Here is a 16,918-nt window from a genome sequence, read left to right as displayed (position 1 = left end):
GCTTAGGAACCACGAGTTAGCCGCGGAGGAATGTTTTCAGATTCCCCAGTAGATCAGTCAAATGCCAGTAACGGGGGAACTGAGGAACAGAGTGTCAGAGTCAGTGGATTAAAGGAAAAATGTTGAATGCTGAAAAAGCTTAAACGCCAGGAACAATCAAAATGGTGGGAGGCATGCTTGCTCAAAAGGTATCTGGATATGGGGAGGATCCCCAGGGGCCTCCGCATAATGATCGCCCCCAGCTACGAGGCGCCTGACCTGCTTATGATGGTGGAATGGGGAGAAAGCAATCTCGAATCGTCCTGCAGACTGGTGCAGATACTGGTCAAGTATGCGGAGATCGATAGAGCGGAACTGAAGACCAGAATTGAAGCTTTTGAAAACTGCATCAAACAGCAGAAAGGAGACTCCCGTCCCGGACAAAAGTTGCGGGAGGAAATGACAATGAGGCTTTCAAAGGATGGAGAAAATATTAAAGCAAGAAAGGCGTACAAATTCAAAAGGGACCGTGAGGACTATGCCAACGGACAATTTTTTATATTTGCTAGACGCTATGACTCACTCAGAACAGCAACTGCGAATAGATGCATTTAAGCAGGCAGCCAAGGGGACAAAGGTCAACCATGAACTGAATTGACATCGATATCTGATTTAAGTTCAGTACCAGAGAGCTAATCAGATAATAAAAGTACGAGAAGGAATATCAAGCACGGTGGTATCAAGTTCACTCTGGGGGAAGAGTTGGACAATTTAAAACGGGGCAGAAAGGAAACGTTGCAGCCTCGCAACAAGGGATCAGCCGCAAAACCAAATCACAAAGAAGAAGGGGGAGACACCAGGCCTGTAGGAGGCACGAAGGCCAAGAAACGGGGTCGGGCCGAGGCAAGCATTAATAAATGAGATGATTGGAGAGGGCAATGAAAGTTCTGAGAGCAAAACAAAAAAGGAGGGTGCACATACCATCATCAATTTGGCCAACATAGACCTGTCTGCATCAGAAGCCCAATTATTATTATTGGGATTGTCTCATTTCCCCGAGTCTAATTTCAATTACACCAGGACGAGAGCGGAAATTTACCAGTACATTAGGAAATTGAAGCTCAAGAAATGTCATCAACAAAGGTCAACATCGGACCAAATGAACACTACAGTACCCGTATTGAACAGGGATGGCCCCCCCTGGCCTAACGGTCCCTGATATAGGCTTATATCAGGATCTGCGTGAATTGGAAAACTGTATCAAGATGGGCAATCAGGACCAGCCCCTATCCCCACTAGGAGTCAATTTAGGACCATCAACTCTCTTTAGGACGAAATCTAAATTTGTTCCATTTATGGCCTGAGATGGCTTGGATGTCTTCAGCGAGCATGTTGTGACTCAAATTAAAAACGGACCTTCACCATCAATGGATCAAATAGAAAATACACTAACAAGGAAAGGAAATACAACCAATTAATTGCCAAGCTACAAAAAGAAAATGTGGTGATTAGAAACTCTGACAAGGGCAGTAATATCGTCCTATGGCCATCGGAAGAATATATGAAAGAGGCATATATTCAATTAAATGATCAGCAGTGCTATAAAAAAAGTTCTCACCAAAAATTCAAAGGTACACAGGACTCTTTGTTCAAACACCTATTGACATGCAAAAGTCTAGGACTCCTCAGTTGGGGGAATATAAGTTCATTAAAAAGGACCATCCCCTGGTCCCGGTGATCTATTTTATACCAAAAATTCATAAGAACATTAACACACCACCGGGCAGGACTATCATCGCAGCTTGCGATGGACCATTAGATAACTTACCCAGATATATTGATTATTTTTTGCAGGGGTTTGTTAAAAAGCTGAAGTCATACGTACAGGATACATGTGATTTTCTAAGAAAGATAAGGGATATAAGTTGGAGATCTGAATACTTGCTTATAGCGTTGGACGTATCCTCCTTGTACACATGTACCCGAAACAAGGACAGGATACTAGCTGTGGAGTACTTTTTAAACACCAGACCTATTATATATGCACAGCACACAAAAATGTTATTGGACATGCTGCTCTTTTGTCTAGAAAATAATGTATTCCTCTTCAATGGCCAAATGTTTCAGCAAATCCAAGGAGTAGCAATGGGGGCCAGCTTCTTCCCCAGCTATGCCTGTTTGTTTATGGGCTGGTGGGAGGAGCTGGTCCTCATGAGTCAATATGAGGACATTTATGACACAAAAGTAATTTCCTGGCTGCATTTCATTGATGATCTGTTTATTTTGTGGAGAGGAAGGGAGGAAAGCGCTACTGAATTCATTGATCAGATCAAAATGATATTAATTTGCAATTTACATCTACTATTAGCAGACATACAGTGACTTTATTAGATGTGCAGGTCCAAGTTGAAAACAACTTTTTAACAACCACTCTCTTTAGAAAGCCCACAGTCGGCAACACAGTGCTGCACGTGTCGAGTGCTCACCCTCCCCATCTTATAAAAACTATCCCTTATGGGGAGATGTTGCGCATCCGACGCATCTGTAGCAGCAATGAGGATGCTAAGATTAAACAGTCAAAGTCGGGCCCGGGATCTGGCCAGGTGGTATAGGACAGAAATTGTTGATGCCGCCATAAGAAGGTCCAGGGTATGGTCCAGGGATGACCTATTAACATATAGGCCAAACCGACAAATGGTGATGCCAACATTGAAACTGAAGTCCTACAGCCCAATAGGCTTATCCTTTCGTACTCCAGACAAGAAAGGCAAATAAGAACTATAGTGAGGCGCAATTGGCATTTTATCCAGGATGATCCAGTGATCGGGAGGTTAGTACCTTCCAATTCCTCCATAACGTTTAGGAAAACTAGGAGTATGAGTAATATGCTGGTGAGTAACAGTCAGGAGTAACGCCATAAGGACATGTGGTTAACGGCACTAATATGAAATCTTATACAACTGCCTTTTCTACTAAGGCTCAAGAGATCAAACATCATCTCACTTGTAAAACAGAATTTTCTGTTTAAGTCCTCGAGTGCAGTTGTAAACTTAAATACATAGGAAGCACAAAACTAGCCGTCCACAAGAGAATCCTGCAGCATATCCGGGCTATAACAAATAACGATCCAAAATACCCGGTGGCTAGGCATTTCCAAGCTATCCATGATAGCAATCCTAGACACTTAAAATATTATGTCATTGAAGCCATTCCTATTTTTAAAAGAGGTGGTGATAGAGAAGCAAAGTTAAGACGCTTCGAAACAAGCTTTATACTGGAATTCGATTCAATGCATCCAGGTGGTCTCAACACTACTGAGGACCTGCTCACATTCCTATGATTTTGATCTTTTAGAAGTGTCCTTTTAGAATTTTATGTAATTTTGGAATCATCAGTATCAATTGGTCACTTTTAGTCTGCAGTAAGAAAATAATTGGTCAATGAGGTCTATTTATATACTAGTCTTGTGTGTTTTGTAGGGTTTTATTGGTATTTATATATTTATAGATTTTAATGGTTGGTCTAGGGCATATTGTCATATTTTATGTGTCTTACTTCTAATCATTGAGGAATAGTTTTTTTATGTATATTAATTTATGAATATATTTATTGATGAATTCTTGAGCCATAATGTTGCTTCCTGTGAAATTATTTTTATTGAAACATTTTTCTATTGATCTGTTACTATAGACGCAAGATAGTCGAATATATTAGATCTCTTACAATTTGCAGCCTTTAAAGACCGAGACCCCCAAGCACTTTAAAGCATATTGGCACTTTACAATTAGGTACTGTAGCGCATAGTCACTTTTTTTCGTGGGAAATATGTGGGACTCATTTACTCTAGGGTCAGAAATTTGGAGACCCACAGAAAATATAAAGATGTTAAACAATTGGACTATTTCCAACATCTCTAGCCACACAAACTATGGAAGTCAATAAGGTGTTATTCTGAAGCACTGAGTGCCAGACCTAACAAGTACCGGTTTTCAATTTTCAAAAAATTATATATTTTTTTTACTTTCATTTTTCGTTTCCACACTTATGAGGGGGCACTCTTTATGGTCACTTTCATTTTCAGGTCTCGTGTGCAAATGCAGGCAGCTGCTTCACTAGCGAGACTATTGCTGCCGCTTTCTGTCCCGAAGGGAGACAGGAGGTGGCACGCGCGGACAGGAGATGTGCATTCGTACGGACAGCTTGCAAATCTAACCGCACGTTGCACCTCCTGTTTCCGTTCGGCAGAGAAGCCGGCACATCGTGCGCTTTCACTTTCCCTCCCCCCTGTCTTCTTATGTTCATTTTCAGCGCACTTCTACAAAGGCGGCACGCATATTTCTTTCTCGATGGCTCGTTCCTCAACTGGATGCGAATATATTATTGTTCACACGTGTTTCCTTGGACTCGGGCTGACTTGAGGCAATGCAAATGTTACAAATGGAGAAATAACAGCAAACGCTATATAATACGGGATTACATCATCCTTCCGTAGAGGTGTTTGAGGTCAAGTGATCTTCTAGGCGATGAAAAATGTGGCGAAAGCAAAGTAATCAGGAAACTGGAACAAAATAGGAAGTGTAAAATAGAAAATGTGAGAAACGATTCAAAACCACGTGCCGCCCCCTAAAAAAAGTCTTCACCCCTCTATTCCATATTTACAGCAAATCCCCTCTTTAAGTTTTACACAGGTATCGCATGCTTATGCCAGCACCTGACCTGCCAATTTTAGAGGGAAAAAAAATTATGAGTAAGGAGGCGAGGAATTTGTAGGTGTGGGGTTCCTTCTAAAAACTTCCTGAGAGGCACGTCTGCTCCCTCCACCCACCATGCCGCCTTAAAAATAAAAGCCTTGCTGTAGCTGGTGCTGATGCCCCGTGGTGTTTTACATCCTTTACGAATATTGTTGGAGTGGGGAGGGAGATCATCACAGGAAAGTTAGAAAGCACGAGGTCAGTGACGTGGGTGGTGTTTCCCGAGACAACCTGCTCCGTCAACCTTTAAACTGCATACCACAGAGCAAGAAGGCGCCTATTATCGGTTCCGAGACACTGAGTCAGAGGGCGGCAGCGCGCTAGGAACCGATCGGATCCAGGGACAAGATATTTGCAGCAGGGCCAGGCAAGCTGCTAAAAAAAGGTAGGTACTCGAGAAACACCTCTAAGGTAAACAGGTTGGACGCTGCCCGTGACCTTTAGGATTAAAGTAACCTGAGGGGTAGTTCTGCTGTCTGTCTGTGTCATCCGCCTTACATGGAATATAAATCTACTCTGTCTGTTCCTAGTACAACCCAGTAGCACTGCATATATTGTGGCATAGGTGGTCTGTTGGAGGCCTGAGCCCCCACAATCTGTGTAAATTGAGGGGTAGCTCGGCTTTATGAATCTTTCAGCTGTATGCTAAATGTATTCGTGGGGATGACGCTGTCCTGTGAATCCTTAGCCTTAATGATGTGGATAACTGGAGAGATATCTCTGCTGTCAAAAGCCTGAGTTTTTAAGGTTTGTTTTCAGAGGGAATATTCAGCTGCAAGAGAATGAAAACATTGTAATTATTTTCCCCTTTTCTACCCACCACGGCTTTCCTAAAAGCTTCTTTATTTATATAACTAGCAGCCCGCCTCAGCGTTGCCTGGGGCAGAAAGGGGCTGGGGGCAGTACACCCGCTCCCGCCCCGACACCCTCCCGCACCGACTCCCCCCGCCCCGACTCACTCGCGCCGCCCTCCCGCCCAGACTCACTCGCGCCCCCCTCCCGCCCAGACTCACTCGCGCCCCCCTCCCGCCCAGACTCACTCGCGCCCCCCCTCCCGCCCAGACTCACTCGCGCCCCTACCTCCTCCAAAACTGCCGCCTCCACACCTTTCCTCGGGCCCCGCAAAGATCCCGCAACCTTCGGCAGCTCTGAGCCGCGCGGCAGATGTCAGCGGCAGAGGAACTCTCCGTTCAGTGCGCTCAAGTGCGGACCCTGCGCTCCACCGCACTCGTCGCTCGGACTCTCCAGCCCGGCACTTGGCTCCCCCGTTGTCGCCATCTCGCACACAGCTCGCCGCAGAGCCGTAGACATAGAAGAGAGACACGGCCCTGAGAGACTGAAATCGAGGCATTACTGCACCGCCCTCCTCCTTGTCGTCATCACGCACGCCGTGTCGTGGCCAGCGCTAGGTCCCGGCCGGCGCTACTTTCAGGGGACTACTTTGTTTACAAACGTAATTTTTTTAATTTACTTTTTTATTTATTTATTTATATAGCCTATGTCCATCTACACACCCTGACATTTTCATAGATGTATCGGGTGTGTAGATTGGCGCTGTGGTTCCCGAGTTTACCTGGCCAAAAGGTGCAAGTTCTCTCTTTATAATAGTAGTATAGATATAGATTTGCAAGCGCGCTCAGCTTTAACTATAGTGGCTGCGCTTCTTTATTTATTTAGTTTGCCAGCGCAGTCCGCTTTAACTATATCAGATGTGCTTCTTTATTTATTTTATTTGTTAGCGCGGTCAGCTTTAGCTTTAGCAGCCGCGCCAAGTAACCTTTGTTATTTTACTGTGAGAGCGCCCCATACTGAGCTTTCACTTTAATGGTGTTGTCGCCCGATCTTTAGATGCTTCTTGCCGGATTCAGGTTGCAGCAAGCCGGGTCTAAAGAAAAGGAAAAGTCCACCATTAACGTGAAAACGCAGCATGGGGCGCTTTTACAAAAAACAAAACAAATGGTTTTTTTCGGTGGATAAGAGTCCCATGCTGTGCTTTCACTTTAATGGTGGCCGCGCCACTTTCTTTAGATGCGACTCGCTGTAACCTGCATATATTGCCAGAAGCGTCTAAAGAAAGGGGTGTGGAATCATTAAAGTGGCCTCACATTTGCTAGAGTTTAAGCTTTTGGCTTTATAAATGACAATGCCTTTTATATGTGTGTTGCTTTTCAAAGCACATAAATAAAAGGCATAGCCATTTACAATGCCAATAGGTTAAACTCTCGCAAATGCGAGACCTACTGCATTGCAAATGCTCTTTAACTTTGGACTGATAATGGTTTTTTCTAATCAAGCATTCAAGCAGTTATAGTTGAAAAGCAAACATGGTGGATATCTATGTCTGGCAGAGAAACTCCGGCAAATAGGGCTGTAGAAGTTGCCATTTTTCTGGTGGAATGTGCATGTACTCTGGATCGAAGAGGATTACCAGCTTTGTCATGGCACAGAGAGATAGATGAAGAAATCCATCTAGAAATACTGGCTCTTGAAAGTGCCAACCCTTTTCTTGGACTAGAAAATGCTACAAACAGCTGGTTTGTTTTTCTGACTGACTTCGTCCTGTCAATGTAGAAATTTAGATATCTTTTGACATCTACGGAGTGTAGACATTGCGCCGCAGGTGACGAAGGAGCCTAAAAAAATGTAGGCAATAACACAGGTTCGTTGAGATGAAATATGGACTGAACTTTAGGATTTGTCCTCAAGACCACCTTGTCAGGACGAAATTGGAGAAAAGGCTCAGAAATCGAGATAGCCTGAATTTCGCTTACTCTCCTCGCCTCGCTGAAGTCAGGCTTTTTAAAAGCAAGGCTGTTTTCCATGAGAGAAATTGCAAATCCGTTTTATGTATCGGTTCAAAAGGAGACTTCATGAGTTGTGCTAGAACCGTGTTAAGCTGCCATGAGACTGTTGGACTGGAGGAAATGACCTGAAAAGTCCCTTGAGAAATTCTTTTATCACTCTCTGTGACCAGAGAGATGGACGGTCAGGATGTCTTCTGTATCTTGATATAGCTGCCAGATGCACCTTTATAGAAGCATGAGAGAGTTTTGCTTTGGCCGGATGCAAAAGATAAGGCAGGATTTGTTCTGAAGAAATATTAAAAGGATGAAGATTTTGAGAAGCGCACTGTTGGACCCGGCCCTTTTGGGCAGGTTCACCCCTAGACTTTTTGCTTTTTCCTAGCCTGTTTCTGGAACCTGGTGTTGGTGATTCTAGGCCTCTGCGCACTTTTTTCACTGTGGTACAGTGTAAAGCGCTTGAGCTCTCTGTATGAAGAGTGAGTGACCTGCCCTCCCATAGGAATGAATGGGGGATATGTATGCCCATGGTAGTTCCTGTTGTGTGGGGAGTGCAGGGGTCGAGTTTGATATGTGTGAACTCGTGAGAATGAATGCTGCAAAATGATGTATGCAGCTTGTTTGTACCTAGTCTGGAAGTACTACTTTTGGAAGTTGGTATAATTGTGTAAGTTGGTGCTAGCGTGTGATTGGCTGGTGAGTCTGCCCAGGAGTGCCTGGACCTGCTGGTGGATGGACTGTCCGGTTTGAGTAGGACAGGGTCTGCAGGGTCTGCAAGGCTCCAGAGGAGGGGGGTCTGAGACAGCCATAGATGAGAGGCCCCTCTGCTGTCAGGGATGGGAGGAAAGAGCGTCTGGTGGTGCCGGGCCGTGCCTGTCGGCCACCCTGCTAGCTCTCCTTCCTGACGGCTCACTGTCACCTCTGGCCCTGAAGCTGTCAGGAAAGACGTAAACCAGAAACATTCCAGTACTCGGGGTCCCTTGCACGAAGTTCTTCAAAGGCATTCCTGGGTATAAGAAGGAGCTGTGTCTCCCTCCAACTTGTTCTTGTTCTAGCTCGTGTGGCTGACTTGGATCTACCAGGGGTGGGCGCTGCCCAGCCCCTGGGTGCCTGGATTCCTGGACTCCTGGGGGACCCTTCTGCCCTGCCTGGGCTGAAGGGGGGGACTTGGCTTTGCCCCTGGGGAAGCTCTGGGACCATGGCAGCATGGAGAGGCTGCCCTTTTCCTGGGGAGAGCGCTGGAGTTGGTTCCTAGCGCCTGGAGGCGCTGTGCTTTGCCTTGAGCGCCTGGGAGCGCTCTGCCTGCTGTCTAGCGCTTTGGAGCGCTTCATTTCCCCAAGCGCTTGAGAGCGCTTTCGCTGGACTTTCTAGCGCTTAGGAGCGCCTTCCTGCTGGCTTATAGCGCTGGACGCGCTGAGGATTCTTGGCCGTGTCACCGTCGCAGCCCGGGGTCAGTAACCCCTGTGGAAGTGCCCTGAACCACCCCGTGAAGCGCCATCCTGATCGGAGCTGGCACGGCGAAGAACGAAGCCGCCGCGCTCCCATTGGTGGAGGGAGCCGAGCCCCCTCACTAACGCCGCGACGGGATTGGCCCGTGCGGCGCAGCGTCATCCGCGTGGTGGGCCGTGATTGGCCGAAGTAGCGGAGCATCATCCCGGGAGCCGCTCTGTCATTGGCTGACTCCCGGGCACTGAAGGGGCTCGACCGGAGGGCCGCGACGCGATTGGTTGCTCCGTCCCCGAGGCCGGGGCTCGAGGAAGAAGGCGCCGAGAAGCATGGCGGTGGGTCGGCCGGGCTCCCGTGACCTGGGGGAACCCGGCGGCCTCTGAAGAGGCGTGTGGTCCGCTGCTGGGGCTCCCGTGTGCCGAGGGAGCCCCAAGTGAAGGAGGAGCGGCAGGAGCAGAGAGACCTCGCATGCAGCCGCCGCCCGGAGGAGCCCCGCCCCGAAGACAGCCCGGTGAGTTGGAAGGGCTAGGGGGGGGCTCGACGCGGCTGTGGTGGGTGCCGGAGAGCGGCACCAGAAGCGAGAGCAATAGGGCGGCCCCAGCTGGCAGTGGGCCGCCCCAACGTCGCGTCTAGTGATATCGCGAAGCCATGAGGGCTTTAAGGGCGGCCCCGGTGGGCAGCGGGTCGCCCCAACGTGCACGAAGCCCGGAGAGGCTCCCCGCCGCATTTTTGTATGTGGAGCCCTGAGAGGCTCTGGGGGGCATTTTGAGAAGCTAGAGTCCCCCGTAGGGGACTCCACCGTGAGGAGGGCTTCAAGGGCGGCCCCAGTTGACAGTGGGTCGCCCCAACGCTTGGAGAGTCCAGGGAGGCTCCAGGGGGCATGTGTTTTAAGAGCCTCTGTGGCCCCAACGTTTGGCTCAGTGTTTTGAGAGCCTGTGTGGCTCAGGTGGCGCAGTTCTGTTGTTCTCCAGGTGCCCAGCACTTAGTGGGCACCTGCCACGTTTAGGCTTTTTGAACATTGAGACTGGCGCTGCATGGCAGCGCAACCCTGACACTGAGACTCAGGGCGTCTGAGCCCCAACAAGGCCGTTGGCCTAGGGACTGCCACAGGTAGTGGCTCATGTGAGTTTGCGCAATGGCATGGTTATTGCACCTCTGAATGTGATCTTTTGCATCATGTGTTATTCCTGCACCTCTGAAGGTTTTTAGGCCTCATGTGATTTTTGCGCTATTGCTTTACTCTTGACACCTCTGAATGTTTGATGCATTATGTGTCTTTCTTTTCATGCGCTGCACCTCTGAATGTTTAGTCATCATGTGTCTTCTTGCGCTGCACCCCTGAATGTATTGTGATTACATCATGTGCTCTGTCCTGAACACCGCTGAATGTGTAGGTCTATACATCATGTGTTATCTTTCTTTACTACTCCTCTGAATGTATATTCATGCATCATGGGTAGTGTGTTCTGAGTTATACCCCTAAGTGGATTTCATCCTTAGGTGGTTGTTCTTTCTAGTGCAGGTGGTCCTAGTGAGGTCCTGGGTACCTGCGTGACATGCTCCTAAGGTGTTTAGGGTTGCGTAGGGCGTACTTACCTGTTCCCAGTAGTTACTGGATGTGATTCATAACTGTTACTTTGTGCTACAGTGATTTTATATGCTTATTCTAATTTCTGACAAGTATTTCTATTTCGGAAAGTGTTGAATATGACAGTGGCCCATGTGGCCCTGTCTTGTGAATAATCCCATGTGAATATTGTCCGTGCCAATTGGCACCATGTATATGTGTGATTTTATCTGATGTGCTTTTACAATACAAAGGGTATTTTTATAATAACCTTGTGTGGAGTCTCTTTTGTGGTGTACCTAGTATGTTGTGTCTATTGTGCGCTGACGCAAATGCTTTACACATTGCCTTCGAGTTTAGCCTAGACTGCTCGTGCCAAGCTACCAAGGGGGTGAGCAGGGGTTATCTTGGCGTGTGACTTCCTTGCCCTGACTAGATTGGTGGTTTCTGCCTGGCTTTGGCATCAGCCTTAGCCTACCAGAAATAGCCAGTTCTAACATTGGTGGCAGCGGTGGGATTTGGACTGGTGTTTGCGAAGTGCCATAGCGACAACTGGCTACATTACAAAACTCTGCAATTGTTTTTTTCAGATAGTCACATGTTTGGGATTATTGATTTTGATTTTTTTTTCCTCGAGTGTCATTTTCAAATGTGTTTCTGCGCTTTATGTTTAGCGGCAGATGAGAGAAAGTGACAGGGCGGGACGCCAATAGAGGGGAGGTTCCCATAGATTAGGAATCCCTTGCTGGGTCCCTTGTCCAATCCCAAATCCTGTACCTGTGTGGGTAGATAGGAGAGAGAGGGAGTGTGAGGAGAAAAGACTAGCTCAGGGGGGTAGTTGTTCCCTGGGTGTAGTGTGTGTGTCTGGATTCCCCAGTGTGGTAGGATCCAGTGGTGGCAGCTTTAAATGTGTCCAGTGTGTTAACTCCCATTCCCCGCTCCCAGAGTTTGGTACCTGTGTCACGTGTGGTCAGGTTGAGTGATCAGGGGTGGTAAAAACTGCCTTACCAGTCCGAGGGGGGGGAGTGTGCGCATGAGTTATGTGCTGAACTGGAGGAGTTGGTGTGAGTTTTCTTTTTGTTAAAGAGCTTGCATGAGAGGTTTACCTCTGGTGGTGTGCACGAGGTCCTGCAAAGGAACTGGACAAGAAGGTGGATGTCTGGCGGTGTGCTAGATGTCTGGCTGAGGCTTTAGGAAGTGATTTTAAAAGGAGTGGCTTGTGTATCTGATGATCCTGTGTAGGTGAAGAGGTTCATGTGTAGCCCTGCTAGATCCCAGTAGCATGGTAGGGGTGTAGGGGCTCACGTCCTGTCTCAGTGGAGGCGGAGTGAGTGTGGGACGGTGTGTCCCACGTTGGCCTGAAACCTTATCTCAGGGCCCGGAGGGTTCCCTAAGGGAGCGCCAGGTCAGGGGCCTAGGCTGTACATACAAGTCATTTGAGGAGGATTTTCCTGTGTCTAGAGGACGGGGAGTGTCTGTAACCAGAACTCCGGCGGTCCTAGTGTTGGGCAGTACCGCTCCTAGTGGAGGGTGCAGAAGTCCTGGCTCGCTGAGCATTTGACCGTCTAGAGTGCTTGACCATTTGTGGGGCCTCTGGAGGTCGTTCCCCGAGGAGGGGGGAAAGCCAGGTTGGGGTGTGGCCTGACCTGGAAGGAGTACTGGAGGAAAGTGTGTCACTGATACGCCGCTGGCGTGTGCTCTGTCTAGCCTTGGACATACTGAGAATCACCCTGTGATAGGGAGTACTGAAGGAGAGTGTGTCACTGATACGCCGCTGGCGTGTGCTCTGTCTAGCCTGGGACATACTGAGAATCACCCTGTGATAGGGAGTACTGGAGGAGGGTGTGTCGCTGATACGCCGCTGGCGTGTGCTCTGTCTAGCCTGAGACATACTGGGCCTGTAGTCATGGAACTGGAAGGGGGTGCAGAGGGACAGTGTCCTTACTTCTGACCCCGGTGCAACCTGAGGGTTTAGGTCTTAGGTTGGGAGATTAGGAAACTTCTAGGTCAAGAGGAATCTCTGCCCAAGTGGATCAGCTGAAGAGACTGAGGGGGGCTGCCCTAGCTGTGTGATCTGGGGCTCACCTGCAGTTGTTGTTTCCACTAAGGTAGAGGAAAGGGGGCTTTGCTGTGGACTGTGTCCCCCCACCTGCTTGAAGAGGAACTGTGCTGTGTGCTTTGTACCTCAGAAGTGAAATAGTTTCCAGGTGTTAGACCAGTGATGGAGTGAGGTCCTGATCTGGTAGGAGACTTGTGTTCTGGTGAATGCTTCTCTGTGAGGGTGCGGAAACCCAGAAGTAGAGGTAGGGTGGGGCATTCTTACCCGAGACCTCTGGTCAGCTTGGGGGGTGTGGACCCTAGGTTGTTGGATCAGTGGTAGTTGTAGCTACACTGAGAGAGAGAGTGGAGAATGGCTATTGTGTGCCAGGGGTTATTGCCCCCCGCTCTGTGAATTGGTTAGGACCTGTGATTTGGATGGTCTTGGCTGTGGATGACTAGGGAGTACCAGTGGGGTGTCCTAGTTGTGTCAGAGAGTTATTGTGTAGAGGTAACCAGGTAGGTTCAGAGTGGCGAAAAACCAGAGGGTTGTCCCTGCCGGGCAGGTCCGTGTCCGTGGTTTTTGTCGCCCAAAGCAGTGAAGCCCATCAGTGGAGTGATTGGTCTACCCTGCGTTTTGGCTGGAAGGGGGCTGTGTTGGACCCGGCCCTTTTGGGCAGGTTCACCCCTAGACTTTTTGCTTTTTCCTAGCCTGTTTCTGGAACCTGGTGTTGGTGATTCTAGGCCTCTGCGCACTTTTTTCACTGTGGTACAGTGTAAAGCGCTTGAGCTCTCTGTATGAAGAGTGAGTGACCTGCCCTCCCATAGGAATGAATGGGGGATATGTATGCCCATGGTAGTTCCTGTTGTGTGGGGAGTGCAGGGGTCGAGTTTGATATGTGTGAACTCGTGAGAATGAATGCTGCAAAATGATGTATGCAGCTTGTTTGTACCTAGTCTGGAAGTACTACTTTTGGAAGTTGGTATAATTGTGTAAGTTGGTGCTAGCGTGTGATTGGCTGGTGAGTCTGCCCAGGAGTGCCTGGACCTGCTGGTGGATGGACTGTCCGGTTTGAGTAGGACAGGGTCTGCAGGGTCTGCAAGGCTCCAGAGGAGGGGGGTCTGAGACAGCCATAGATGAGAGGCCCCTCTGCTGTCAGGGATGGGAGGAAAGAGCGTCTGGTGGTGCCGGGCCGTGCCTGTCGGCCACCCTGCTAGCTCTCCTTCCTGACGGCTCACTGTCACCTCTGGCCCTGAAGCTGTCAGGAAAGACGTAAACCAGAAACATTCCAGTACTCGGGGTCCCTTGCACGAAGTTCTTCAAAGGCATTCCTGGGTATAAGAAGGAGCTGTGTCTCCCTCCAACTTGTTCTTGTTCTAGCTCGTGTGGCTGACTTGGATCTACCAGGGGTGGGCGCTGCCCAGCCCCTGGGTGCCTGGATTCCTGGACTCCTGGGGGACCCTTCTGCCCTGCCTGGGCTGAAGGGGGGGACTTGGCTTTGCCCCTGGGGAAGCTCTGGGACCATGGCAGCATGGAGAGGCTGCCCTTTTCCTGGGGAGAGCGCTGGAGTTGGTTCCTAGCGCCTGGAGGCGCTGTGCTTTGCCTTGAGCGCCTGGGAGCGCTCTGCCTGCTGTCTAGCGCTTTGGAGCGCTTCATTTCCCCAAGCGCTTGAGAGCGCTTTCGCTGGACTTTCTAGCGCTTAGGAGCGCCTTCCTGCTGGCTTATAGCGCTGGACGCGCTGAGGATTCTTGGCCGTGTCACCGTCGCAGCCCGGGGTCAGTAACCCCTGTGGAAGTGCCCTGAACCACCCCGTGAAGCGCCATCCTGATCGGAGCTGGCACGGCGAAGAACGAAGCCGCCGCGCTCCCATTGGTGGAGGGAGCCGAGCCCCCTCACTAACGCCGCGACGGGATTGGCCCGTGCGGCGCAGCGTCATCCGCGTGGTGGGCCGTGATTGGCCGAAGTAGCGGAGCATCATCCCGGGAGCCGCTCTGTCATTGGCTGACTCCCGGGCACTGAAGGGGCTCGACCGGAGGGCCGCGACGCGATTGGTTGCTCCGTCCCCGAGGCCGGGGCTCGAGGAAGAAGGCGCCGAGAAGCATGGCGGTGGGTCGGCCGGGCTCCCGTGACCTGGGGGAACCCGGCGGCCTCTGAAGAGGCGTGTGGTCCGCTGCTGGGGCTCCCGTGTGCCGAGGGAGCCCCAAGTGAAGGAGGAGCGGCAGGAGCAGAGAGACCTCGCATGCAGCCGCCGCCCGGAGGAGCCCCGCCCCGAAGACAGCCCGGTGAGTTGGAAGGGCTAGGGGGGGGCTCGACGCGGCTGTGGTGGGTGCCGGAGAGCGGCACCAGAAGCGAGAGCAATAGGGCGGCCCCAGCTGGCAGTGGGCCGCCCCAACGTCGCGTCTAGTGATATCGCGAAGCCATGAGGGCTTTAAGGGCGGCCCCGGTGGGCAGCGGGTCGCCCCAACGTGCACGAAGCCCGGAGAGGCTCCCCGCCGCATTTTTGTATGTGGAGCCCTGAGAGGCTCTGGGGGGCATTTTGAGAAGCTAGAGTCCCCCGTAGGGGACTCCACCGTGAGGAGGGCTTCAAGGGCGGCCCCAGTTGACAGTGGGTCGCCCCAACGCTTGGAGAGTCCAGGGAGGCTCCAGGGGGCATGTGTTTTAAGAGCCTCTGTGGCCCCAACGTTTGGCTCAGTGTTTTGAGAGCCTGTGTGGCTCAGGTGGCGCAGTTCTGTTGTTCTCCAGGTGCCCAGCACTTAGTGGGCACCTGCCACGTTTAGGCTTTTTGAACATTGAGACTGGCGCTGCATGGCAGCGCAACCCTGACACTGAGACTCAGGGCGTCTGAGCCCCAACAAGGCCGTTGGCCTAGGGACTGCCACAGGTAGTGGCTCATGTGAGTTTGCGCAATGGCATGGTTATTGCACCTCTGAATGTGATCTTTTGCATCATGTGTTATTCCTGCACCTCTGAAGGTTTTTAGGCCTCATGTGATTTTTGCGCTATTGCTTTACTCTTGACACCTCTGAATGTTTGATGCATTATGTGTCTTTCTTTTCATGCGCTGCACCTCTGAATGTTTAGTCATCATGTGTCTTCTTGCGCTGCACCCCTGAATGTATTGTGATTACATCATGTGCTCTGTCCTGAACACCGCTGAATGTGTAGGTCTATACATCATGTGTTATCTTTCTTTACTACTCCTCTGAATGTATATTCATGCATCATGGGTAGTGTGTTCTGAGTTATACCCCTAAGTGGATTTCATCCTTAGGTGGTTGTTCTTTCTAGTGCAGGTGGTCCTAGTGAGGTCCTGGGTACCTGCGTGACATGCTCCTAAGGTGTTTAGGGTTGCGTAGGGCGTACTTACCTGTTCCCAGTAGTTACTGGATGTGATTCATAACTGTTACTTTGTGCTACAGTGATTTTATATGCTTATTCTAATTTCTGACAAGTATTTCTATTTCGGAAAGTGTTGAATATGACAGTGGCCCATGTGGCCCTGTCTTGTGAATAATCCCATGTGAATATTGTCCGTGCCAATTGGCACCATGTATATGTGTGATTTTATCTGATGTGCTTTTACAATACAAAGGGTATTTTTATAATAACCTTGTGTGGAGTCTCTTTTGTGGTGTACCTAGTATGTTGTGTCTATTGTGCGCTGACGCAAATGCTTTACACATTGCCTTCGAGTTTAGCCTAGACTGCTCGTGCCAAGCTACCAAGGGGGTGAGCAGGGGTTATCTTGGCGTGTGACTTCCTTGCCCTGACTAGATTGGTGGTTTCTGCCTGGCTTTGGCATCAGCCTTAGCCTACCAGAAATAGCCAGTTCTAACACGCACCATTGACAAAACCTCCTCCATTTTGCTGTATAGGTTTTGTTCGTAGAGATCGTCCGTGATTTGGAAGGAATCTCTCTGCATTCTTGAGAAATATTCAAAGATTGAAACTCATGTTCATGTTCCATGCCGATAAATTGAGTGGTTTCAAATTCGGGTGAAGAATTTGACCTTTGTTCATGGAAATCAGATTCTGAGAGAGCGGGAACTGAATCCTGGGTGTCACTGAAAGCTTGAGGAGATCGAAGAACCACGCTTGTCTCGGCCAAGCTGGAGCTATGAGAATCAAGTGGCATGGCTCTGATTTCATTTTCCGGATCACTTTTGAAATTAGAGGGAATGGGGGGAAATGCATATGCGAACATTCCCGTCCAGCACATTTGGAGGGCATTGCCCCACGATCCCTTCTGATGCAATCTGCTTGCAAAGTGTTTGCATCTTGAGTTGCGGAAAGGTCTAGCGATGGGGTTCCCCATAGACGGAAGACCTGGAGAAGG

The 16,918-nt window shown here is 49.7% G+C and overlaps 1 protein-coding gene across 2 annotated transcripts in view; it reads right to left on the bottom strand.

The window, feature by feature from the left end:
• The window catches only part of KYAT3 (kynurenine aminotransferase 3), a 425,395-nt gene that overhangs the window by 395,453 nt on the left and 13,024 nt on the right, over positions 1-16,918 (bottom strand). The gene's annotated exons all lie outside the window — the stretch shown is intronic.

The sequence above is a fragment of the Lissotriton vulgaris genome, chromosome 1_1 (assembly GCF_964263255.1).
Source record: "Lissotriton vulgaris chromosome 1_1, aLisVul1.2, whole genome shotgun sequence".
Classification (NCBI taxonomy): Eukaryota; Metazoa; Chordata; class Amphibia; order Caudata; family Salamandridae; genus Lissotriton; species Lissotriton vulgaris.
This window is presented reverse-complemented; position numbering and strand designations above follow the sequence as displayed.